This window comes from Nipponia nippon, unplaced genomic scaffold, assembly GCF_047370975.1.
Source record: "Nipponia nippon isolate SJK-2023a ecotype South Korea unplaced genomic scaffold, ASM4737097v1 scaffold_26, whole genome shotgun sequence".
In the NCBI taxonomy this organism is placed as follows: domain Eukaryota; kingdom Metazoa; phylum Chordata; class Aves; order Pelecaniformes; family Threskiornithidae; genus Nipponia; species Nipponia nippon.
This window is the reverse complement of record NW_028262343.1, coordinates 5,106,090-5,131,431: the sequence shown is the minus strand read 5'-3', so window position 1 is coordinate 5,131,431 and position 25,342 is coordinate 5,106,090. Positions and strand designations below refer to the sequence as shown.

The window sequence follows — 25,342 nt, the reverse complement described above, 5'->3', positions numbered from 1 at the left end:
CTGAGGAAAAAAAAAAAAAAAACACTAGAAAAATGTTTAAAGCGGAGGCTGTGCCTCAGCTCAGTATCACCCGGAGAGTCAAAGCACAGGCAGAGCTGCTAGCAAGGCCCATGGCTGAGGGTGCCTAATGCTTCCTAACAAAGGTAACTGTTTTCAGCTTCCCACAGCTTTGCTGTGGCTCAGTCTGGCATTTCTGTTCTTCCTGGAACAGGAAAAAGAAGGATTTTTTTGAACTTTCAGCAAAAAGCATTCAGTGATCTCCAAGAATGAGGCTAACAAACAGGCAGTTTTTGTTAACAGCTCTGGGTTTTTTTTTATTTTGTATCTTTGATGGCCTCTGGCAGTCTGAAAATTGGCAAAGGAGCTGTCCAGTGACCAGGCAGGTGTCTTTTGCTGTCCTCATGAAGGATTACTAAAATGTAGCTAAATTATAGACTGCAGGCTGATCTGCTGCATGCTGAAAGAAATAAGTGAGCTCTAGTCCAAACTTTTCCCCTCGCAGTCTTTGTTTTTTGAAAGCTTTTTTATACGTAACTGGGAGGATGATACTTCAGGTAAATATAGTCCTCTCAATCTGAAGCAGAGCTGTGAGAAATGGCTTTGTGGGATGCCTTTGTGTGTTCAGTTGCCAGAAGGTGAAGAACAAACTTTGATGATGCTGCCTTTTTCCTCCCAGGTCTTTGCAATAATCTTGACCCCTAATTTCCAAACCTGGCAAAACCCATAACTGTAGGAAATCTCCGGGGAACTGCTTCCGAAGTGCAAGGCAAGGAGCAATTTTCCCCTCCTCTGTGGGATCACCTTACTCCTCCCCACAAAGAGAGGGGAAAGGATGACCTCATTTCTGACACTACAGAAGCAGATCAGTATTTTCTTTTTCCACAGAAATTTTGCTTTCATTGCAAATGCTCTGGGCAGCTCTCCTCCCACTCCCGAGCTGGGATCTTCATATGGTCCCCAGGGAGGGAAAGGGCAGGTGGTAGCAGAGAGTCTGGGAACTCTCACAGTTGCACTCTGTGCACTCTGCACAGGGGAGAGGATGTAGCCGAGGTCGGTTAGGACAGCTGCAGGGTGGGGTGTGAATGATTTCGCTGGTTATTTTCTTGTTTCTTATAGCTTGTGTGGGGCAGCTGAGCTACTTCCCATTAGATGTAAGATCTACTGGTTCCAGCCTGAGAGCATAGCAGGACCCTGGAGTTACATGGGGTTTGGGAGACACTGGAGTTACGTGGGGTGTAGACTCCAGCACACTACAAGACATTGTGCATTTACCTTTTTTGGCTCTTTCTGTGGTTGCACCAATCCTCACCAGCCCAGCTGCACAGCTCTGTAGAAAGGAAAATGACAACAGGGTATTTGCAGGGCTGTATAGTCTTGTCCTCAACTCTATTTCAGAATTACACTTCCCTGAGGGTTATATTCCAGTACTGATTGACTCTAAATAGCAGTAGCCCAGCTCATGGTCTTTGATAAAATAAATCTTACTTAGGGGCTAATATAAACAGAAAAGAAACCACATCCCTGCATACAGGGCAAAAAACAGCAGGTGGGGTGGGGGAAAGAAGATTGAAGACACCTTATTTAATATTACCAAAAGTGGAAGAAGGTGAAAGCAAAGTCAGTTATATTGTTTTACTTGCTGATATTTTTCTGCTCGCAGTGAGCCAGACATGCAGGATGCTGTGCAGAGAAAAAGAGACGTGAGTGTGAATCACTCTCAAGTAGTCAATAAGCTGTACAGGGGGCTCAGGGCTATCTGCAGAGGAGAAAGGAGGATGATGAGAAGGAGTTGGAAGGGCATAATTCTTGTTTCCAAGTCCCTCTCTCCCTTTTATCGCTTCCCTATTCTCTGTAGGCAGGAGTGTGTGAGCACCAACTTGCTGCCACATGGCACCGACATTACAATGTAGTATTGCTGTACCCCAACTGTCTGTCCGGGGCTAACGAAGGCCATGACAGCAGTCTACACACGGCAGCGTGAAATGCAATGCCTGCTATCTGCCCAGATATTTGACTTGCTTCCTGGGCCAGTTTGGCATCCCACGCTGAACTTCGTGCTGTCCCATCTTGACTTTCCCAGTACCTGGTTGGGACTGCTGGGAGCCAGCTTGGATGTGCCTGATCCACATATTATATTCCACATATAATATTCTTTTTTTTTTTATTATTTTATTCTTTATTTTTTCCATTTTATATTTTCTCTAACAGTAATCAGCACACAGAATGGTTTTACTTTGGGCAAGTTATTCTCTAGATAAAGGGTGTTTCAGTAATTCTTGTCACACTGAAATAAAGTCTAAACATTCCCTGTGAAGAGAAGAGAAATAGGCTTGATTCCCTGAATTAGTCTTTTGACAAATAGAGAACTGGCTTTTAATTTCTTCATTTTTCTCCCAGTTTCTTTCTTGCGGTATGCTGAGCGGAAGGAGCTTGGTCTGGTCAAACACCTTGTCACGTGCTCAGACATCTCATCACATGCATGTCAAACACCTTATCAAGGCTGGTGATGATCCCATTGAAAAGGAATGGTTTCACCAGTGGCTGCGTAAAAGCCAGAGGATTTGGTCTGCACAACGGGCAGGTATAACCCCAGATATATGTAATTTGTACCTATTCCTTTAATATTGTGAAGTGTTGCTATTTAGAGCCTTTCCTGCTAAGCTTGTTTTAGATTGTTTATTTACAAAGTAATTGTCACAATACGAGGGATGCAAATTTGCAGTCACTCTTCTCCTCCTCTCACAGTCATCTCAGTCTGTGGACTGGGCGGGTGGGCAGAAACAAATCCTCGAGGCAAGAGCGCACAGACCACAAACTCTGCCAGCCTCCTTGATATTGCATCTATTCTTCCACCAAAGCAATTACCCCGCGATGTGGCCAGTGCCCAGAAAAATCTTGCCAGAAATACTGAAAGACCTATGACAAAAATGAATGAGACCCAGGTACGTCTTTCCTTTAATTCAATATTTTCAGTATTTGTGACTGTCAACAGAGCAGCATAGATGGAGCAAAGCAAAAGGGTAAAAAGGCTTTTTTGGAAGAAGGCAAAGGAGCAATAAGTAAGAGACAGTGGATGCCATTTCTTTGCTCCTGTGGAGGACAGGACCACTCTCCAATCTTCTGCTCCTCATCAGCTGATGGCAGACTTCGTTGGTAAGAAATTGCCAAAACTCAATTCCAGTGCTTCTCATATGCACCTGGATGGGGTGGCAATTAACACGGGTCTGTTCCTGCCCCTGTTGTGCACCGTCTTATTTACTGTAAAAGCTGCGTAATTGGTTTCCACCTAACATTGAGATCTTAACTGGTGGTTCATCTTATCTCTGAAGCACTTGTGAGGGTTGCAGCAATACGGATATTAGACATTTCAAAGCGATGCCTTTTTCTGCTTACCTACATACTCTTCTCTGAGATATCTGCTTTCAGATTTAAAGTCCTTCCCTCTCATAAGATCACAGCTTTATCTGCCATGTTTTCCTGCAAATGTTTAATTTATGCAAATTCTTTTTAACTCAGTTGCTGCTGAAGGGAGAGATGGTTGGCTCATGCAGTCCTGCAAAGCCTGGGACTTGAGGCCATGCTGCTTATTTATTTTGAACAGTCGGTTATTCAGAAGTGAAGGAGGCTGGGTGCATAGGCAGTCCTGAATTTTCTGTGAGGCTTGCTTGTTTTCTAGACTACAGACGCTGTGGGATTACAAACCTGAATCAATCCTTGAAATAAGGTTGATTCAAGCCACCTTTTTTTCCTGTCTACATAACAAGATGTCAAGAAGATCAATAGATCAAAGCAGTTGGTGCCCCAAATCTGCAGGATAGGCATTTGAGAGGTTTTACTTTGAACTGGGGACAGCCTGGGTGAGAATCACCTCTCAAGCACACTGCTGCTCCAAACCAACCATGCAAATGTAGATGGACCCCCCTCTGACCCCATGTCATATCAGCACAGATAGGTCTGTAGTATCTTTATACCCAGTGCCCAGTGCTGAATTTGTTTCTGGATTATAGTGGGGACAGAGGTGATGCCACCTTTTCTTCCAGCTATTGCCTTCATCCAGGTGTTCATATCTGCTGGCAGCTCCCTCCCTGAACCAACCTGATGGGCCCCTGCTTCTCATCAAAGGACACTTTTTCCCATAAAGCTCAGTTCTGCTCTCAAAGAAATGTTAAAAAATAGGCAAGAGTGTGCATATTTTTAAAGTTGTAAAATCAAGAAATTAATAAAAAATGATGTCTGAAGTGTACATGGAATTGCTTTTGTCACCTCCCCATGTGATCCCTGCCTGATTGCCCAGACACTTACAAAGGCGCAAAGTAAGACATGCTGTCAGGTTACTACACTACACTAGTTTTGGAAGTGACTGGACTAGATCACTTCCCATCTTAACTTATGGGAATTCTGTGCTATTCATCCTATTTGCTGGTTAATATTTTTTTTTTTAACTCCCAGGTTTCCCATGACACTTTGAGGAAGGTCCCTGTAAACTTCTGCAAGACACTCTCATTATTATCCTCATATTTCATTTACCTCCCCTTTTCCATAGTGTCTATAAAAGCCCAGCAATGCTTAGGCTACTGATTTGCTACGAGTGTTCCTACCCTGCTGAAAAACAGTACTGGACAAGATGACAGCAGAGCTCAGTCTTTGTATGTATAAAAGCTGGTGGTATCTGAAATCTGGATAAGCAAAATTAATCTACCAAATTGTCCTTATTCCAGCTTCCACAAAAATAATAATAATTAAAAAATGGTTTTTTTGCTCAGAAAATGTATTTGATTGTAAGAATGAGGTGCTGTCAGAGGTAGAGGTGTCCCAGAAAACTTGATGCTGAAGCAAAGTGATAAATTGTAAAGGAGTAAGTCACCTGGTTCAGTGGAAGGCACCCAGCAGCACCGGAAGGCTTAAAGATGAAATGGCTGAGCTGAAGCAAACACGACCACACTGAAACTGGAAAATTTACCTGAACATTTATGCATGGAAAATGCTGTATTTACCTTCAAAAGTGAATGACCTGGAAAATCTGGCATGCCAGTTTTTGAACTATAGGAATTATAATTAAAAAATAAAAAAGCATTGAGGATCACAATGTAGTCTAATTAGCAGAGTTTCTTCAAAAGAAAATGGTACCTCTTTAATCTCCTAGAATGTACTAATAAATGAATAAGGGATAAAATCTATTTGGACTTTCAATAGCTTTTAGTATAGTCCACCAAGTAAAGCTACAAAAGAAACAAAGTGGCCAAGTACACAGAGGAAAAATTCTCCTGTTTCGGAAACTGGCTAAGGGACACAAAAGAAGAAGAATAGGCTGTAAATTGCTGAAATGACAAAGATTAAGAGCGGGAACTTTCAAACACTGAAAAGATTTAGAGGAAATTCCCATGCTGAGACAAGCAAGATGAACATGGGGCAGCAGTTTGACAGGTGAAGCTCAGTGTTGCTATCTGAAATGTAAGGGGGGGAATGGTCTGTCCTACACATACATTATTTTTCAGATGCTAAGGGCATGTCTACAGGGCACATCTGCAATGACTATACTGATTTCAGTACCCGACAGAGCTCATTCATTGTGCTCGCAAATAGTGCTGTGTGGAGATATCAGTAATTAAGTGCAGATATTCAGAAAATAGACCCAGAGTATAATTTTCCAAAGAGTGTAAGTCACCTGGGAGTCATCGCTATGGACAAACAGATGAAGACAGCTCAGCAACAGCAACAGTCAGCAATGCTACCAGGGTGCAAGGATCCATCATGAACAGATTGAAGAATAACATACGAGAGACCACAATGCAATTATATAAATCAAGCGTATGCTCTCACCTGGAAGGCTGTTTTCAGGTCTCATCACTCCATCCCACAGACGTGACAGAAATGGTAAAAACTCAGGGAAAACTTCAGAGAAAAGAAAGGTCTAGAGAGCTGGAAAAGTTCTCGTACCATAAGGTGTGGAAAAGACCTTATGCATTTATGTATGTGTTTTGCCCTGCAAGGAACATCCCCAGGTCAAAAGGATGCTGAGCTCTGTCCCCTGAGTGAGCACCGGCGTTGACGTGCATGTGAACATGAGCCCATGTGAAGAACGTGCGTGGCTCCAGCCTCAGGAAACGGCTTCACTTCAGCTTCTCAGTGCAGGCTGATCCTGCATGCAGAGCACAAAAGAGAAAGGGACACAATGAAAGTATGTCAAATAATGAACAGTACGGAAAAGGTGCATTAATAAAGCCAAATTTATTTAAGCTAAAGATGTCACGTTAAAAATGAAATAATTGCTTTTTCACACAGCACATAAACCAGATTACAGCACTTGTTGCCGCCATGCAGAACTGAACCAGATTTAGCGGAGTTCATAACAGAATTAGAAGCAGAGGTAGACTGCAGGAACATACAGTGGTAAAGTGGTAAACAGTTTTCAGCAGAGCTCTATAATCATAAACGGTCTTGCATTAGGGTATATAGTCTTTCTGTAATGGGAGTTGGACAGAAAAATTAAGTCAATTATCTTTAAGATTGAGTTTTGATTGTTTTTTATGTAGTACTGAAAGTTTTTAGACTTTGTGGAATTCTGGAAAGTGTGGAAAACACCTAGTTCATAGAGAATATTATACCCAATATATAACTGTTAAATCAATTTAGGGAATGCCCTTGAGAGAATGATACCACCCGAAAAATTCTGCAAACAGACTTTTAAATTATATAATAAAATTATACATTTTGATTTGAGCCCTGTAAGTGTTTTCTGTACAGATAAGAATAAAGATTGATAGCTTCTCTCTGAAACTGGTTTGACTGATACAAGTACTCCATAGAGAGGGCTTTAGCCCATTTACAGGTTCTGCAGGTGAGATCTCTCACATTACAAGAGGAAGGGCTCCTAAACCTTTGGGGTTTTGCTGAGGGTTTTTTCCCCGCAGAAGCGTGAGGGAATTGCGTTCGAGTGTGGCTGCAGAGGTCAGGAGTGGGCAGCAGCCCTCAGAGGTGTGGGCCTCTTTGAGTGACTCTGGGATGGGAGGTGTCATGCCCCAGCCCAGGCCTGGAAGGGTGTGAGGCTGCCCCCCCCCTCCCCCCCGCTCCCCATGAAACCTCATCCTCTAGATTTTTCGAGTGATTTCTAGACAATCTTTGTGATCCACCCCTGTAAAGGACAGCCTATTGTTTTTTTCTATAAGCATGTTTTTAAAAACATCTTTTGTATGACTTGAAACAACCACCAAAATTGCAGTGGCTTTGTGTAGCTAAGCCAACCAACTCAAAGCAAAGTTGAAAGGATCTGTGGCAAAATAATACCCATGGGCAACTGGGAGGCTCCTTGCCTGTTTTGGTGACGTTGCTTTTAGATTCACCTTTGATCTAACACCTGGGCAGCTCTACCTGTTTCTAAAAAAAGCACTTCTGCTTCATGAATATCTTATCAGTTAGTTGAAAGTGTTCCTGTGTTTGTTTAAGTGAAATGAGCTAGCCTGCAAATGACCGTGTATGCCTTGTGCAAATTTAAATTCTGTAGACTGGCCTACAGATGTCCCAAACCACTGCTTACTCATTTCAGTTTCTCCTTATGGATTAGAAAAACTCCACAGGCACTTGCTATGAAAAAAAAACCTACATAATTTCTTCTACACTGTTGCATGCATTGGGTTTCTGTGCAAGGTTTTGGTGGCTACAGGGGTGGCTTCTGTGAGAAGATGCCAGAAGCTCCCCCCCATGTCCGATAGAGCCAATGCCAGCCGGCGCCAAGACGGACCCGCTGCTGGCCAAACCTGAGCCAATCAGTGATGGTGGTAGTGCCTCTGTGATAATATATTTAAGAAGGGGGAAAAACTGCTGTGCAACAGCAGCCGGAAGAGAGGAGTGAGAAGATGCGAGAGAAACAACTCTGCAGACACCAAGGTCAGTGAAGGAGGGGGAGGAGGTGCTTCAGGCACCGGAGCAGAGATTCCCCTGCAGCCCCTGGTGAAGACCATGGTGAAGCAGGCTGTCCCCCTGCAGCCCATGGAGGTTAACAGTGGAACAGATATTCACTCTGTAACCCGCGGAGGACCCCATGCTGGAGCAAGTGGATGCGCCTGAAGGAGGCTGTGACCCCATGGAGAGCCCACGCTGGAGCAGGTTTGCTGTCAGGACCTGAGACCTCATGGGGGACCCATGCTGGAGCAGTTTGTGAAGAATTGCAGCCCATGGGAAGGACCCATGTTGGAGAAGTTCATGGAGGACTGTCTTCCATGGGAGGGAACCCATGCTATAGCAGGGGAAGAGTGTGAGGAGGAATGAGTGGCAGAGACAATGCATGATGAACTGACTGCAACCCCCATTCCCCATCCCTCTGTGCTGCTTGGGGGGAGGAGGTAGAGAAATCGGGAGTGAAGTTGAGCCCGGGAAGAAGGGAGGGGTGGGGGAAAGCTTTTTTAAGATTTGGTTTTATTTCTCATTACCCTACTCTAACTTTTGATTGGCAATAAATTAAATTTCCCCAAGTCGAGTCTGTTTTGCCCATTGACGGTAATTGGTGAGTGATCTCTCCCTGTCCTTATCTCGACCCACGAACCTTTCGTTATATTTTTCTCTCCCTGTCCAGCTGAGGAGGGGGAGTCATAGAGCAGCTTGGTGGGCACCTGGCATCCAGACAATGTCAACCCACCACAGGCTTTTTTGAGCATACAGTAGATATCCATGTGATTTAAGTGAAGCTGCCTATTTTTAAAACAATATGAAATCTATCTGCATATAAATACATTCCATGTGGCACTTTGTGGAAGTTTCTTGAAAATATTGTAATAATTAGTGGAGAACCACAATAGAAAACCTTTTAATTCTGCGCTGTTATCCTCCGACTCCTTGGTACCACAGATGAAACACAATGGGTCACATCTGCAGTATTATGTAGAGTTTACCTTGATATACAGTACTGCATTATACACATGTTCAAAACTGTAATAACACTAAAGTGTGAAATAGCTTACTCCTGAAAGCATTCATGGCAGGATGTAGACACAGCCTGTTGCTCCTGAGACAGCATATATATCTGGATCAATGACGATGTCATGATTTAACCCCAGTAGGAAGCTAAGCACCACCCAGCTGCTCACTCACTCCCCCTACAATGGGATGGGGGAGAGAATCGGAAAAGTAGATGTAAGAAAAATCGTGGGTTGATATAAAGACAGTTTAATAGGTAAAGGAAAAGCCACGCACACAAGCAAAGCAAAGCAAGGAATTCATTCACTACTTCCCATCAGCAGGCAGGTGTTTAGAGCCATCTCCAGGAAAGCAGGGCTCCATCATGCGTAATGGTTACTTGGGAAGACAAACGCCATCGCTCCGAATGTCCCTCCCTTCCTTCTTCTTCCCCCAGCTTTATATGCTGAGCATGATGTCATATGGTATGGGATATCCCTTTGGCCAGTCTGGGTCAGCTGTCCCAGCTGTGTCCCCTCCCAACTTCTTCTGCACCCCCAGCCTACTCGCTGGTGCGGTGGTGTGAGAAACAGAAAAGGCCTTGACTCTGTGTAAGCACTGCTCAGCCATAGCAAAACATCCCTGTATTATGAACAGTTTCCAGCACAAATCCAAAACATAGCCCCATAGTAGCTACTACAAAAAATTAACTCTATCACAGCCAAAGCCAGTACAGATGAGAATTAGCAGGGGTCTGTTGGAAGGAATCCATTACCAGCATCTACCATGCCGCAGTTTTGTGCAGAGAAGCTGAACAGTGGGATAGGAACAATCAAAATACATATACGATAAATCACTGGCAAAATTTTGCCATGTTCAGTTTCCATAGCATTTTCCCTCTGTTGTCACCTTCTATTGCAACCAACTTTTTTTTATATAGCAGAACAATGATAAAGAAAATGTTTTGCTGGAGCCTAGGCCTTTTCCGTTGTGCTGCTGCCCTTGGAATCAATTTCTTTATTCTTAACCTGACCTTGGTATCCATTTTCCTCAGTATTCAACTGAGCTGTAAAATCTTGAACTTCTTTAGACCTTTCCCCATCTCCCAGATACTCAGTGCAAGGGACATTTGTACAAGGAAACTGGAGACTGAAATGCTCTTGCAAAGAAAAATCGTAACTAGATAAACAGACCTGAATGCACTCAATCTAACATGTGCCTCATTTACACAAAACACCATTAGCCCAATCCTGTTTACTCAGAGTACAGCAGAGGCAAGTTAGCCTGCATGTCTGAATAGGGTGCTTTAGATAATACCGCGTGTCTTCAGACATGCAAGAACTATTTCCATAATATATAAGGAAAAAAATATGTTATATTTAATATATCACCAGTGGGTTCATGGAGCATAAGGACTGGATTTCTTTTTTTCACATTCTTACATCACTGCCTGCATTAATATTAGGCTGGAATTGAAGTGAAAATGAAGTGCCAATTTCAGCATACAAGCTAGGGAAGACAAGCAACCAATAAAAGAGAAAGGAAACCATCTTACCAGCCAAAGAAATAAAAACATATTTAAAATGAATAATCTGCATTGCAGAAGCTCTCGCTGTCTCTCTACACACCCCACGAGCCCTGCTGGGAAGCCATCGGTGAGGAGCAGCCTACTGTGCTGGTCCTTGGCAAGGAGGGGGAGCGAGGAGGGCTGAGGTGAGGGCCGTGGTGGGCTTCTGCGGGGTGGCCAGCACGCCCCAGTGGAGGGGTGCATGACAAACACTTGGTGGCCGGCAGAGCAGCCTCAATCCATGACCTGGACACCACAAGGCCTTTGCCAGAGTGTCTTCACCCTGCAAATGGCATGGCTCCCAGAACAGCCACGCATGCCGGAAGCCGAACAAAGAAAAAAAAATCATCAGACATGGAAAAAGTCCAAGAAAGGTGATGTTTGTCACCACAGAGAGCTTGGCTGCCCAGTGTGCCAGCAAATGCCTCAAGCAGTCCAGCCCCAACAGAAACCATCCAAGAAGGGCTGGGAGACCATGTTCAGGGCATTTGTTGGTTTACAGAGGACACAGCATGATGTACCAGCATGGGATGCTCTGCCATCATACTAACCTTCAGCCTTCCTCCAGGGCAGGTTTCTGTTGGGGTGCATCCCATGAGTGAGGGGCAGGTACAGAAGGTGCCTGGGGCCCCTGTCTGGAAAGATGCTGAAGATGATTAAGTGAGGTCTAGGTGTAGGACTGGAAAGTTTCTTACATGTGTGTTTGGGTCTCAGCAATAACAGCACCTGCTCTTGTCCAAGGATGCCTCCTTGTCTCCACAGCTCCAAGTCAGGGCTGGCTGGCCTCCACCAACACAGAGATGGCTTCCCTGACTCTGGAGCAATTGCAGGGGGAAAAAAAATAAGGACTGAGCCTGTGGAAGTGTTATACTGTATTAGCATGAGATTTTGAAATAAAAGATATATTCTTGGTGTGACAGGGAGAGCAGCTGTACTAGTGATGTAGAGAAGCCCCATGCCTGGCTTGGGCTCCCAGACTTCAGGACTGCAGGATGTTTCATTCTGATGTTTCCACAGCCAAGCAAACCGTTAAACTCATTGTGCTTTAGCTAATGACTAAGATGATAAACTTTGCAGAGGGGATGGTTTCACTTCCAAGCTGTGCTTGCCCATGCTTCATAGCACCAAGGGTGATGCCTGGGCGGCCCTGGCCCTGCAGGGGATGCCATGGGGATGGGGCTCACTTTCCTCTGGGGGATGGTGGTTTTGGGGGCCAGGGTCCACTTGCACAGAGCGCAATCACCTTGGGGCTGCCAGACCGCCCTCCGCCTGCCATGGCTGCCTGAGCCCCGTTGCCAACCCCACCCCCATCTGAAGAGTGAATTAATAACCAGGAAATGAGACAGAAATAGGGTCCTGAGGGGTGTCGGCTTTTGAATTTCACCACGAGCATGCAGCGCAGGAAAGTAAATGTTTCTTTCCATCCCTGTGTTTACTGCTGTCTGCTCATTGACTTGTTTCCTGCCACATGAGCCATGACTTGAAAGGAATTCATGCTCCAGCAAATTTTGCATCATGCTTCAATGTGGGCTCTGGGATGGAATAAGGGCAAATCTATTATACTGTTGCCATGGCAACCCTGGCACAGCCCCGATGAGGAGCGTTTATGCTGACAGCCCCCATGCTCGGCTGTAGCGTGCAGGCGACGTGGCCGGATGCAGGGCTGTCCCAAAGGGTGCAGTGCCCCGCACTCCCCACTTCGCCCATGCTGGGTGAGGCCACCCGTCGGACGTGTCCGCGCCAGACAAACCGGGGCAGCAGAAGACACTGAGTCCTCTCCTGAGTTCCAGCAAAATTAGTCCTTAATTTATTTGGGGGGGAATCAGGGTCCTGCAGTAAAAGTGAGAAGGGTGTCCTTCACCTTGGTTGGTACAAGCGATGAGAATCCTGATGACTAGCTATTCAGGGATCAATGGTGAGCCTGTAAGGACAGCCTGCACTTACTAAGGAGGGTGATCACAGTGATGGATTTTAATCATTAAAATGATTTTATAACAAAGAAACAAAGGAAGCTGATCTTTCTTTTCTTCTCCTCTTTGTGAGCAGTATCGGCTTTGCAGATATTGATTCTTCTTGCATGGACGGACTTTATTTATTTTCTATCAATCATGGATGTGAATGTTTAATTTTGGTAAATTCTATTTTAGCCTTTTTGCCTTCATCTTTTTCCCTTTTAAATGGTCAGTGATGGAAGTTCATATTTCCCCTTTTTGCTCAAGCAATGATAGTACAGTTTGTCATGAGCTGCAATCGTTACAATAGTTTGATTCAAAGCATCTCAGCTTCAGCATACAGTAGCTAAGCCCAGGAGTGAAAAGCACTAACAATGGGAGACTAAAACCTGCCTCTAACACTTGATAAGATTATTATAGAGTGCAAAAAGCTTTTGCTTTCTTTTCTGCTGCTTTGCAGATCTCATAAGGCCCCCCCTCAGATTTCTGCATAGTTAATTTGTCAGTTTATAAATTACCACATTATGTTAATGCTGAATGCTTCAAAACACAAGTATATGCACAGAGGACTTGAATATTTGAAGTGTTTTAGTACTATAGGGAAATAATTTTGTTGTCAAGCTGTGGCAGATATAGACGTGCTAGGGGATACATGACCATTTCATCAGGACGGTGTTGATGATGGCCTATGAACATCCAAGAGGGGGGAAATCATCTTTCATCACTGTTGTGTAGCATGCAGGTCCAGATGGAAGATAAAACACGCATGAGTTGCCTGCAGCTCTGAAAATAATTATACTCATTTGCCAGAAATGTAGAAAGTGCATCCAACCAAGTTACCACCCATCCTAGTGACACTCCGTTTGCATACTGATGAAGTTTAAAGCCAGAGACAATGGTGTTGGTATCAATACCGGAGGGGGCTGGGAATCACTAGTGCTATAGGATTAATAGCGCTATCATTTTATATTATGCAGCATTTCACTTATACTGCATATCAAAAAAATCCTGGCACTGATGCTCACCTAGCTGTTTACAAGATTGGTTTGATTTAGGACTGGTTTGGTTTAAGCTGACCCCAGGTGACCAAAGGGATATATCACACCATATGATGTCATGCTCAGCAATAAAAAGCTGGGGGAAGAAGAAGGAAGGGGGGGACGTTCGGAGTGATAGTGTCTGTCTTCCCAAGTAACCGTTATGCGTGATGGAGCCCTTCTTTCCTGGGGATGGCTGAACACCTGCCTGCCCATGGGAAGTAGTGAATGAATTCCTTGCTTTGCTTGCGTGCACGGCTTTTGCTTTGCCTATTAAACTGTCTTTATCTCAAACCATGAGTTTTCTCCCTTTTACCCTTCCGATTCTCTCCCCCATCCCACTGGGGGGGGAGGGGGAGTGAGCGAGCAGCTGTTTGGTGCTTAGTTGCTGGCTGGGGTTAAACCACGACACTGGCTGCCATCAGAGGCTGCAGGACAGCATACACTAATGCTGTCATTAGTGTACACTGTCTTATTAACATGCACTGTATGCTGGTATAGGGAGACTCCTGGCATTTGGATGGGTAATGAATCAAAGGAAATATCTTCCAGTTATTTGGCTAGCAAAAAGCAAAGACGGCGATTTAAATAAGGAAAAATCTAGGAACTGAGACGCACCAAGATCAGACCTGTAGAGTAAATTCCAGGGCCAAAAGGATTTCAAAAATACTTGATTGAAATAAGGATAGCTTAAAGCAATTAAAACTTCATTATGAAAACACATTTCTATCCAAAAAGCCAAACAAGGTTAAGAGATTATTTTCAGAGCTAATTTGACAACATAATCCAACATCTAAATGGAAAAAAACCCACAAACCCTGCAACAAAAAAAATAAGTTTAAATCACACCAAACATAAACCATGACTTTACACAGTATTTCTGCAGCCATAATAATAGAGGTACTCAGACAAGTAACTAAGCATAAGGGCAAGGCAGACGTAGTTGAAGCCAGGTTTCATAAGAGGACCTTCTGAAGCATAAGGGACACATAAGTCTCATCCCTGGAGGTCTCCTTCTTGCCTCAGGAGCCTGCCTGTCCGGGGACCTTTCCAGTCATTGGCTTGTCCCTAACCTCCTTTTCTTGAGAAAAGCCATTGCAGATTTGGTGAAAGGGCAAGCTCAGCTACCGTCTGACTCAATGGGGTAATTTCCCATGTGAAGCAGTATCTCCAAGGGGCTCTGAAATGCGCCAGTAGGACCAGCTCCTGCATCATGCACTGGGCCAAATGAAGAACAAGTCTATAGATACCTTGATTCTGGCCAGTTGCTGAACGATACCTGCCACTACCTATTAAATGAACCTCAGAAAAAATCCCAATTGTCAGAAGGGAGCAGTTAAAAGCAGCATCATGAAATTACTGGATGTGGCAAGGATAACTGGAGATGGTTTAAACAGGACTTTTCCCTGTCTCTGCAAGCTGTAGCTACCATCAAGGTGGCAGATAATCAGAAAGCAGCTTTATTTCTGGCAATCAGTGGTTCTCAGACTATTAATGTTCTTAATAGTTTTCAGTTAACTCATGCAGAGAGGGCTAGCTATGAAACTCATACAGAGTGCAGTATTCCTCAAATTTATGTATAAATGGCTTTCATAACACTCTTCAGCATATGGTTTATATGTTTTTAAATAGAGACAACAGGAAAAAGGGAGAAAACAGAAGTCTTCTGAATGATCGAACCTCAAGAGGGCAATCTTGCTGTCGGGCTGGAGGGGTTAACTGTGTCCCTGATTAGGGATGAGGTTTTTGTGCCAGACACTCTGAGGAACAACCAGAGGACCCAGAAATAACTTTTGACAAGACAGAATTTGCCAGGCAAATGTAGTCGGCTGCTTCCCTCTGAAGCTGAGGGAAAGCAGAGAGTGCTGTACACTGTGAGCACCAGCAGATCCAAAACAGCACGAAAATAGACAAGTGGCAGAAAGAGTCACCAGGATCAAAGCTGGAATCGATAAAAACTAGCATTGATCTGAATACACTATGGCAAAGTACACAAGTCAAGACAGCATCCAGCATTTAAAAATGGAGGTGTTACAATGGGTTATACAGCTTCAAAAAATTTCCAAGGATTTGCATAGTGCTCTGCTTAGACAGAGAGGATGACAACAACACCCAACCCACAGAAAAACCTCTGCAAAGCATTCGCCAGTATCATGGCTCAGGGCAAATGGACTTACTTAGAATTATCTTACACTAGACATACAGAAATGCTGGCTGGGAGAAGACACCTAACGCAGCCTTCTGTTCAAAGCAGGGCTTTCACCAGCACCAGATCAGGTCAACCATGGCTTTATCTACTCTGGTCTTGAAAACCTGCAAGGATGGAGATTCACCAGTATCTCTCAGTAACCTGTCCCAGGGCTGTGCTGCCCTCCTTGTCAAACTGATCTCAGATAGATCATTCAGTAGTAACAGGATGGGAACATGTACCCACAGTGCTAGAAACTGTGATGTGAGCATGGCAAGGAAAGCACAAGCAGTAAAGGTGACTAATACAATTCAAGACTTATATGGTAGTCTTTTTTTTTTGAACAAGGATTTTTTTGATCAAGGATATCAGACAGGCATGAAGGCAAACCTTAACAAGTATTTGCAACAATGAGGTCCCACTCTGAGCTGAAGTCTGTCTTATTCACAGATGCTTCCAAAGAGCATGCTGGTGCTGTGCTCATACCTCTGTAAGGTCATATCTGGATAGTTTTAATGCATATGCCATAGGTATCAATAAAAACTGGAAGTCAGTACACTTACATAGACAAGGATGCTTAGTCCTCACATATAAAAGGCTTCAGAACTTTATTTCTGAGTGGCCAATGTCAGTGGAGAGTGATCATATAACATTCATCATGACGATCAAAATGAACTTCACAAATGTTATCCAAGACTAAAGGAATTTCATTTTCTCTGAAGATTTATGATTTGCTGTTTGAATGCAATCCTGGGAGAGATCTGGCTATTGCAAAAGCACTTGGTAGAGCATTTGACAATAGCAGTAGAACAAAATCCAGGGAAAGATTTCATATATTTATCAATAAGCTTAAAAAAAAGAATTTCAAATGAAATATGGATTCTGACTGCCAGAGATACAGCTGGAAATGAGACCAGACTGCTGGTGGTACATGAAAAGTGGAGTCGCTGTAGATGTGTTTATGTCTCTTGGAAAAAGCTAAATAACATAGACGTGTCACAGATAATTGTTTCCACCATAAAAGGCAATATAAGTAAAGATGTGATCATGCATATCACAGCTATTATTACTAGACATAGAAATCTTGACATTATAATGTCTGAAAAAGGTTGCTTATATTTGTAGAGTAGGACTTTCAAGCAAGGAAGCCCTTGTTTAGACAAGGTAATCGCTAGTCCCTGTTATCTCTAATTTTCTTTGGTAGAAAAGGGTACCAAAATATTAAACTTTTACTTATATTTGTTTGTCATGATTATTTACTGCTTCTATTATAGAAAATTATCAAGGAAGTATGAGTTCTCCCATACTACCATTCTAGTCAACAAAACCCTGAAAAAACAGAATGCTTTTGTTGCTAGAAGGTAATCTTATCTTCACTGGAGATTTGCAGATATACAAAAAGACAGAAGAGAGAAAACAAAACAATGATGATTTGGGATCCAAGAAACTATGTCCATTTGAGAAAAACAATGCTATTTGAAACTCTGGCTGCAAACAGTAGGAAGAGCTGCTGTTGTGCGCTGGTGTCTCCTAAAATGAACACAAACTACTGAGTGTAGCTGAGCCATTCTCATGATCCCAGAAGCCACATAGAGAAGGGACACTGAATTAAGTGTTTTGTCAAGGAAAGGTGTCACACAAACTTCAATCATTCTTGCTCGAGATAGCTGAGAACAGAAGAATGATTTGGATAGGACTGATGGGTTTACCACTATTCAGGGGCTAGCATCTCTAGTTAGTTTGTTTAATACATAATACAGGTTATAAGCATTTGAAATGTTGTATCAGAATGATTGTTAACTATTATTGATTATGTGTTTAATTGGAAGAGGTAAGTGTGGGAACTTGAATCTTGAAAGGCTCCAATAGCACCTGGTTGAGACAGGGGACAGAGATATTTGTGTTACACAGATTTGATGAACTAGGGCTGAGACAGTGAGCGGGTGAGCTTAGTCAGGCTCTTGATCCTGAGCAATTAATGAATAATGCAGCCATCTAAATACTGCATAGATAAATGCTGAGTTTCCTGGCGGATCTGGTACTTCTGACTAAGGAATAACATGGCTAATATTTCCCAGAGGTTCAAAGCAGCAACAAGGACTGGTGTCAGTCAGTGTATCTAAAGGGTCCTCTTACTGAATGGGTAATACCAAGTTCCACATCTCTGTCCAAAAGCATACTCTAGCTCTGGTTCTCACAACTAGTCAAAGAGATCGTTTTTGTAATGGCCCGTTTCTTCCCACTCAGAAATTGGAGAGAAAACCCTGGGAATGTGCAACCTAAATATAATTTAATTGGAGAAACAAACAAACAGAAAAGACATAAATAAATATATGTGTGATATAATAAAATGATAAAAGAAAGCATACGTCAGGAAAGAGCAGAGCGTTGGCTTGCTTTTGGAGGGGTAAAATATTATAATCCCCCAGTCTAAAGAAAACATACACAAGTTATAATATAATTTACAATTATTAGTAAATGTGGTAAAAAAACATACCAGTGTTGCAAGTTACTCATTCCCAGGAATGATGAGAAAAGGGTTAAGAGATGAAGCTGACTAGAACAAGGGAGGTGTCTACAGGTGGGATTGCAGGAGTGAGGTTCCTTTTGTCTTTCTCCCTCAGTAGTGGTGGTGGTGTGTGTAATAATAAGGATATGAGGTATTGGTGTATTTCTGTTTTTATAATTCCAATTATGAGTAAAAAAATCATTACATAATTGATAAGCCAAAACCTCCAGACCATCACTTTTTAGACATACATTTTTCCATATGAATGCAATGAATGAAAAAAAAAAATCAAAGAAATCAGAAACCATTGGAGAGAAAACCTTCAAGAGAGACTACGAAGCATACCATGTCCAGACCTTAATGCAGATTTTGCACACAGTTCTGTGCATGCAGATGAACTGCTCACTTGAAAAATGTTGACCAAGTAGGGCACACAGTGAGAAAATGAGACCTGAATTTTAAAGCAATGCATCCAAGCCTGTGTCAGCCCAATTTACTTCAAGGGGCCTCCAAGCAAGCCCCCCCCCCCAAAAGTCCACCTGTGCAAACCTCATACAGCTAAACAACTTGATCATTCATTTCACGCATTTACAAACATTTTTCAAACATCATTCAGCTGTCCAAAGCCCCCAGACACTGAACAGACAAATGGGGCCCCACTTGAAAGGTAGAAGAGCATGAGGAGAAGGCATATGCCACCCACCACTGGTCCCATCAGTGACCATGGATGCATGTCTGGGGAGACACGTATTCCAGTGATCCTGGTGTGGCCAAATGCCCAGGGAGTAATTGCAACAGACGCAAATCGATATCGCTGCCAGGCATCAATATATCTTGTAGCAATCCTTTCCCTGGATGAGATGTAAATAATTCTGGCTATTTCTACACTGACAGATCAGCCCACACTCAGATGCTGGAAAGTGTCTTAATAAACCTTCTGTCTGCACCTTTAAGCTCCTGGTTTAATTTCACAGCTTGAGCTCTGGATTTCTGGGTGCAAGGAACAAGCAGTCAAGAGCAGAGGCCCCGGCAGTCCACATTGTGCCAGAAGGGTGCAAAAAGTAACCAGGACTCAAGTCTTGCACAGGGGCATCTCCTAACATGCAAAACTCATGTGAACACCTGCTCCAGTAGCCAGATTCATTCATTCACTCCACCAGGCCCCCTTTGCGTTGCTGCCTTGCCCAGCTTTAGAGATGAACCAGACTTGCAAACCAAACCAAAGCTCTCTTGGTTCTGCCTACCTCTAGCTTCACCTCTACTGAGAAGCAGAAGCTACCTATATAACACAGAATCTAAAAATACAAAGGGATTTATCAAAACTTTGACAGCAAACAGCAGCTCCTCATGCAGTCTCCCTGCATTGGCATGTGAGGAGGAGCAGGGAAACTTTCCTTCCTGAAGACCCTGCCAAGGTATAGTACACCTTCCAGTATCTCTGAGCTGTAACATGAGAAACATATAAGAAGAAATCAGGTGGAAGGATTCCTTCATGTTGACTTAGTCCAAAAGTCTTCTGAATTAATTGCTTGAAGCAGTTAGGAAAGTTGATTATTAGTTGATTAAATAGTTGGAGAGTCACTTTCCTTTGTCTTGGTGGAGACTGTTTATTAGGCTTTAGTATAGTACTGCACATGTTAAGAACCTACATTTGCTTTTAGCACTAGAGAAGTCTCTTGCCATGTGGTTGGGCTTAACATGGAAAGAGCCATATACTCTGGACACAAATTCAGCATATCTGAAAACAAAAAAAATATGCTCAGGAGCTATAAAGCATAGACATACCTGGCATCTCTGCTGTGAAACAAAAACCTAAAAGTCACCCTAGCAATAAGTTATTTCTGACAAAAATGACTTTAAAAAGCAAATGATCTCTAGGCCTTGGAAGCTCTACCTCTCTTAGCTCTACTACCCCCTCAAAATCCTCGCCTTGCCCTGAACAGCAGTCTATATAAAATTTTGGGAAGAGAAAAAAGATATATAGCTACTTATTTCTGAGTAGACAGTAAGAAGAACTCCCTGGAACTGAGAATGTGATCTGGTGTATTATGGAAAAGCAGACAAAATTGCAAGTCTGTTTTTTTTCTAGGTACTCAGCAGAAACAAGTTGGAGCAAAGTAAAGTCTCTAGTAATTTCCTCGTGTGGAGTGAAGTACCAAGGCAGAGCTGTGTTGCGGGGGACAGGGCTGCAGGAAGGACTATTATTCACATCAGGTGTGATTATTTTACAGTGCATTGTTGAGCCCACGTTGAAAGGATTATTTCTCTACTGTTTTCCTCCACCCTGTTTTTATGAAGTCAAGCTGTTTGGAGCCCCTTGGTTTACATCTAGCTAGAAAAATCTGGATGACTAATTTTAAATTGGTTATCTGTGCCCAGGACTGTCCTCTCAGGTTGCTGTGCTCAGTGATTTGTTGTAGTGTTTTCCTTTTCTTTTTTCCTTTTTTTCTTTTTTTCATATACTTCTAGTATATAGACAGTTTGTAGAAAAATGCTGTAATGTCACACACTCCTAGTCCTGTACTATTTGCTTTTCATATTGTGGCTGGTGGATTAGTATGCATTTGATCTCTGTTATTTCTGTTTAATATGTTTTTAGTCTTTTAGTTGCAAATTTAGATCTTCCTGGGCTTTTTTTCCCCTCAAAATAAAAGAATAAAAAGATCAATAAGCCCATTCTCTCCCTCACCTGGGGCTATCCTGTGCCAGCGCCCTGGGGAGCATTTGTGGCTCCAGCAGCAGGTCTTGTTTCCTCCAGGGTGGTGGTGTACCCCAGCAGGGAAACCCCAGGTGGTGTGTCCTGCTGACGGGTCCCCCAGCCTACTGGCTGCACTGCCCATCTGCCCTGGCTCTTATACACTTTTAGACCCTCTTTAACTCCTTGGACAGGCATGGCTGTCTTATTTTCTCATTTCATCCCTGCATTTCAAATCACAAATCAAAAAAAATCATGAAAAGGTCCACCAAAATGACCATCAGATAGCACAGGATTGGGTGATCTACTGGTTTGGGGGTTCTTTGTTAATTCCAGCAGTTGCTGGCTCCTCTTGTGCATAGCGCTGTACAAACAGGTTGTAAGAATGAATGCTTGCCTGGAGTAGTTTTCAGTCTAAACATGGAGACCAGATAAATGTGTAAGGGGAAAAAGAGATGGGAGGTGTTGCCCAAATTGGCATATTTTGTTAGTGTCCAATCTAAGATAAGAGCCCAGATTTTCTGCTGATTAATCTTGATATTGCCACTCACACTGTGTCTTTGTATTCATATAGCATTGCTTGAGTCAGCCCCAGGGAGCTACTGAGGGGACCTCCCCCACATGCCAGTTAGACTTTGGATCAGTTTTTTCCCCTAGTGTAATTGCGCTGATTTAAAAGAAACTTCAACTACAACAGAGCAGTTAGGAACTTGTCCAGTTGTTTCATGGATGGTATTTTATTTGTCATAAGTTTTTGTTTGGATCATGCCTTTTTTCTGTTTCCAGTGTTGGGGAATTTTTATGGTACCCCTTGAGGAGAATTAAACACACATTTGTGCTTAAATATAAAAGAAAAATTTAACGAACAGTGCATCGGGCAGAGTCCTACCGCAATAAGAGATTCTACAAGGTATCTGCAAAGATGCGTCACAAGCAGATTCCTTATATACACTGGCACCAGCACCAATCATGGCGATTGCATGGGGCAACTCAGCTGGCCATGGCTCCTTCCCCAGCCCAGCTCTGCTGCCCAAAGGGGGCCCCTGAGCTTGGGCCCCTGAGCCCTCACATACCAGGATGGCTACAAGACAATGCTGAGGCTGTTTCTTATCTCATCACCCAGGGAAACTTCACTCTCTTGCAAGGAGTCTTTCTGTCTCTGGCATTCCTGCTTCCAGCCAGTTTAATCCCTTCTGCAGTTGGACCTTCTTGTCCTCCGTGCCAGATCATTCCTTGGTCACAAATTACCCCTGCTGAGCAGTTACAATTTGAATTTCCCCTTCACTAGCCATGGCAGTATTAGCCAGACAGGCTTAGAGTCTACCTCAGATGCTGAGCCCACTTGTTCTTAGCGCTGCACAAGCACAGAATGAAAAGGCACTCCTTGTACCCATCAAAGCAAAACATAAAACCAGATACAGATTGTGGATGAGCACAGACAGGTAGGGAAATATGAAGGAAACACTGTGGAGGGCAAACCAAGCCCTGATCTGGACTGGAGAGACTGGGGGACTATGGAGCATCATGACCCCATCTCCCTCACAGGAGATGGGCATTGTCGTGTTTTAACCCCAGCCAGCAACTAAGCACCACGCAGCCACTCGCTCACTCTCCCCTTGGGGGGATTGAAAAGGTTAAAGCCAAGATAGACAAAGCCACTGCATCAAAATGCCTCCTGAAAAGCCTAGGGGCAAGGAGGATATTTAAATATCTTAGTCACTTAACTAAACAAAAGAAAGGCCTTTGGGATTTAGGGAGTAGTTAGAATGGTTGTAAGATAAGGGGGCTCAGGGATAATCCCATCTCAGACAACTGGGCCTTGGGAGAACAAATGCACGGAAGATAGGAAGTCACAATAGGATGACAACAGCCTTGAAGGACACAGTTTACGTGATGCTGGGACTGAGTTTGCGCAGAAGCAAAGGTCAATCAGCGAACACAGTGAAGAAGAATACGAGCCTTCATCTGAAGATCCCGAAGACCACCACGGGAGACGACTGCGCATGCGGATCGGACATTTGCATATGTTAATGAGTTCCAGGAAACCTCATGTTTATGTAAATGATTTCTCGGAAATCCTGTGAATATGTAGGATTTTATAGTATACAATCTCTGAAAGTCCACCAAATCGGTGGAGCACTTATGGTGGAGAATCCCCAGTGCTGCCCAGCGCTGCAATAAAGAATACCTGCTTAATGGTAACTTCGTTGCTATGGAGTTTCATTTCAGGGACTCTCTGAATACTCCGTTTCTCCCTTGGGGGGATTCAGACTGTGAGGAGAAGCATCCGTGAATTTTTGTATCAGGATGGGGGAGAGAATCAGAAGGGTAAACGGGAGAAAACTCGTGGGTTGAGATAAGAACAGTTTAATAATTGAAGTAAAATAAATTAGAACAGTTAAATAGGCAAAGCGAAAACCGTGCACGCAAACAAAGCAAAACAAGGAATTCATTCACCACTTCCCATCGGCAGGCAGGTGTTCAGCCATCCCCAGGAAAGCAGAGCGTAACGGTTACTTGGGAAGAGAAACGCCATCACGGCCAATGTCCCCCCCGCTTCCTTCCTTCTTCTTCCCCCAGCTTTATATACTGAGCATGACGTCACATGGTATGGAATAACCCTTTGGCCAGTCTCGGTCGGCCCCCCGGCTGTGCTCCCTCCCAGCCCCCGCCCCATGCACACGGCAGAGCAGGGGAAGCTGAAAACTCCTTGACCAGTGTGAGCGGCCACTTGCTTAGCACCTATTTAGCAACAGCTTAGCACTACTTAGCAAGAACCCAAACATCAGTTTATCATGGACATTGTTCTCATCCTAAACCCAAAACACAGCCCCATACCGGCTACCAAGAAGAAAATTAACTCTGTCCCAGCTGAAACCAGGACAGGCATGCACGGAGCCAAGGGCACCATCAGCGGGAATGTTGCAGCTCTGGGCTCTCCCTTTACACCTGGCCAGCTGGCATGGCTCTTCATAGACAGTCATGGCATGACCTTCAGCAAGTACGAGTCACAGCAAAGGAGAGGAGGCAGGAGAGACTTCCAGGAGAAAAATAGATATTTAAGGGAGTTTCTTCCCAGCAGCACTAGGGGCAGAATGACACGAAATGCCTATCTGTTTGCTTTAAAATAAAAAGAGAGATGATTGCAGCAGGCTGCTCTGGCAGAGACAAGGTCAACACCACTGCCTTTGTAGAGGAGACAGGGAAAGAGAGGAAGGTCTGATATGATGGAGGAAGGTCAGTCAGTGGATGTACACAAAGTGCTCCCGTAAGATATTACCTTGACTGTATGATACGTGCCAGAAGAAACCTCAGTGACATCTCTGCTGTTTGCATTGAGACTGGAATTTCAGTGGGATCTAAATGAACTGCATTGTCAAAGGGGGTTGGCTGCCTAACACAGACTGGAAAACACCAGTCAGCTTTAGTAGCGTGCATTCAAGACCACTGAAAATCTCTGATGGTGGGGGTACTCAGAAGGCTTGCATTTTCTTAACTGAGAAAGAGCACTAATGTCACGTCCCACCTGGGGAGGAGGGGGGGAGAAGTGACAAAGATTCGCAAATCCTCTCGGTGTGGATTAAGGTGGGCCAACACTCAAGGTCCGTACACAAACACCAGCTTTAATAGAAAGCTTCTAGAGAGACAAATATTGAGCACAAATATTCGATACCCGCCAACCCTCTCACAGTTATATTCACCCCAGCTATGCGGTTTTACAGAAAATCAAGGTAGGCCATGCAGTACTTGACTTCAATTTAACAACTTAATCACCTTAGGAAAAGTGAAACAAAAAGAGAGAGAGAGAAAATCACCAGTCCTGGATCCAGCGTTGGTCCTGCCAACAAGGGTATTCGGTGAGGGAAGAAGAAGATTCTTATAGAGATGTTAATTCTGCGCAGGGTGCTCGGTGAGAATAATTCCACAAACCACGCACGCACGAACATGAGCACGAGCGTAACCACGAGTACCGGTACACACACAAGCACACACAACACACACAAACTACAGCACATTTATCAGGCTACATGATTAGTATAAACCCGCCTAAATTTACTCTTATTGGTTAGTGATTAACATTTCGTACACTATTGGTTTACTGTATTAAAATTAGCCTCGCTTGCTATGTAAATTAGCACGCATGCTCCTTTCAGGTGTGGGGGGGCAAGTCTTTTCGGTCCTGAATTGAGTCGGTGGTCGTGATCTCCCCTCGCCACATTTACCTTTCACCTACTTTCTGCAGTTTTATCTTCTCTGGCCACCGTCCAGTCTTTGGTGCCAAGATGTTCACTTTTGTCGGCTTGTTAGCTCTTCTTCAAGGTCAGAGCCGTTAGTTTTCCACAGTTTGCTATCTTTTAGCTCCCTCCCAAATTCCTTTCCCAAGGCACAAGTGGTTAGTAGTTTTGCTAATTGGAAAATTACATCAGCGACCAGTCAAACCAAGAGGAGTGATACCAGGACTGTCCCCCAGGCAGTAGGTGTGGGGAGGGGGGAATAAGATGCTT

General features: G+C 43.7%; 1 protein-coding gene and 1 long non-coding RNA gene across 13 annotated transcripts in view; one reads left to right on the top strand and one right to left on the bottom strand.

Moving 5' to 3' along the window:
• Positions 1–5,801, top strand: part of LOC148055189 (uncharacterized) — a 50,456-nt gene extending 44,655 nt beyond the window's left edge. Inside the window, exons 2-4 of the long non-coding RNA XR_015705812.1 lie at positions 2,398–2,581; positions 2,746–2,942; positions 4,450–5,801. This is a non-coding gene — a long non-coding RNA (uncharacterized LOC148055189). The remainder of the gene's footprint in view (positions 1–2,397; positions 2,582–2,745; positions 2,943–4,449) is intronic.
• The window catches only part of LOC148055188 (uncharacterized), a 60,792-nt gene extending 35,983 nt beyond the window's left edge, over positions 1–24,809 (bottom strand). For 9 of the 12 annotated variants that reach the window (XR_015705807.1, XR_015705809.1, XR_015705806.1 and 6 more), the window contains exons 1-3: positions 24,653–24,809; positions 5,821–6,139; positions 1,273–1,327 (exon numbers count right to left, since the gene is read on the bottom strand). The gene's annotated coding sequence lies outside the window, so the exon portion shown is untranslated. Of the gene's footprint in view, positions 1–1,272; positions 1,328–5,820; positions 6,140–8,954; positions 8,981–23,025; positions 23,088–24,611 lie in introns of those variants that run through there. The other 3 variants (XM_087762442.1, XM_087762443.1, XM_087762444.1) reach the window with 3 other exon arrangements.
• Between the last annotated feature and the right edge of the window lie 533 nt (positions 24,810–25,342).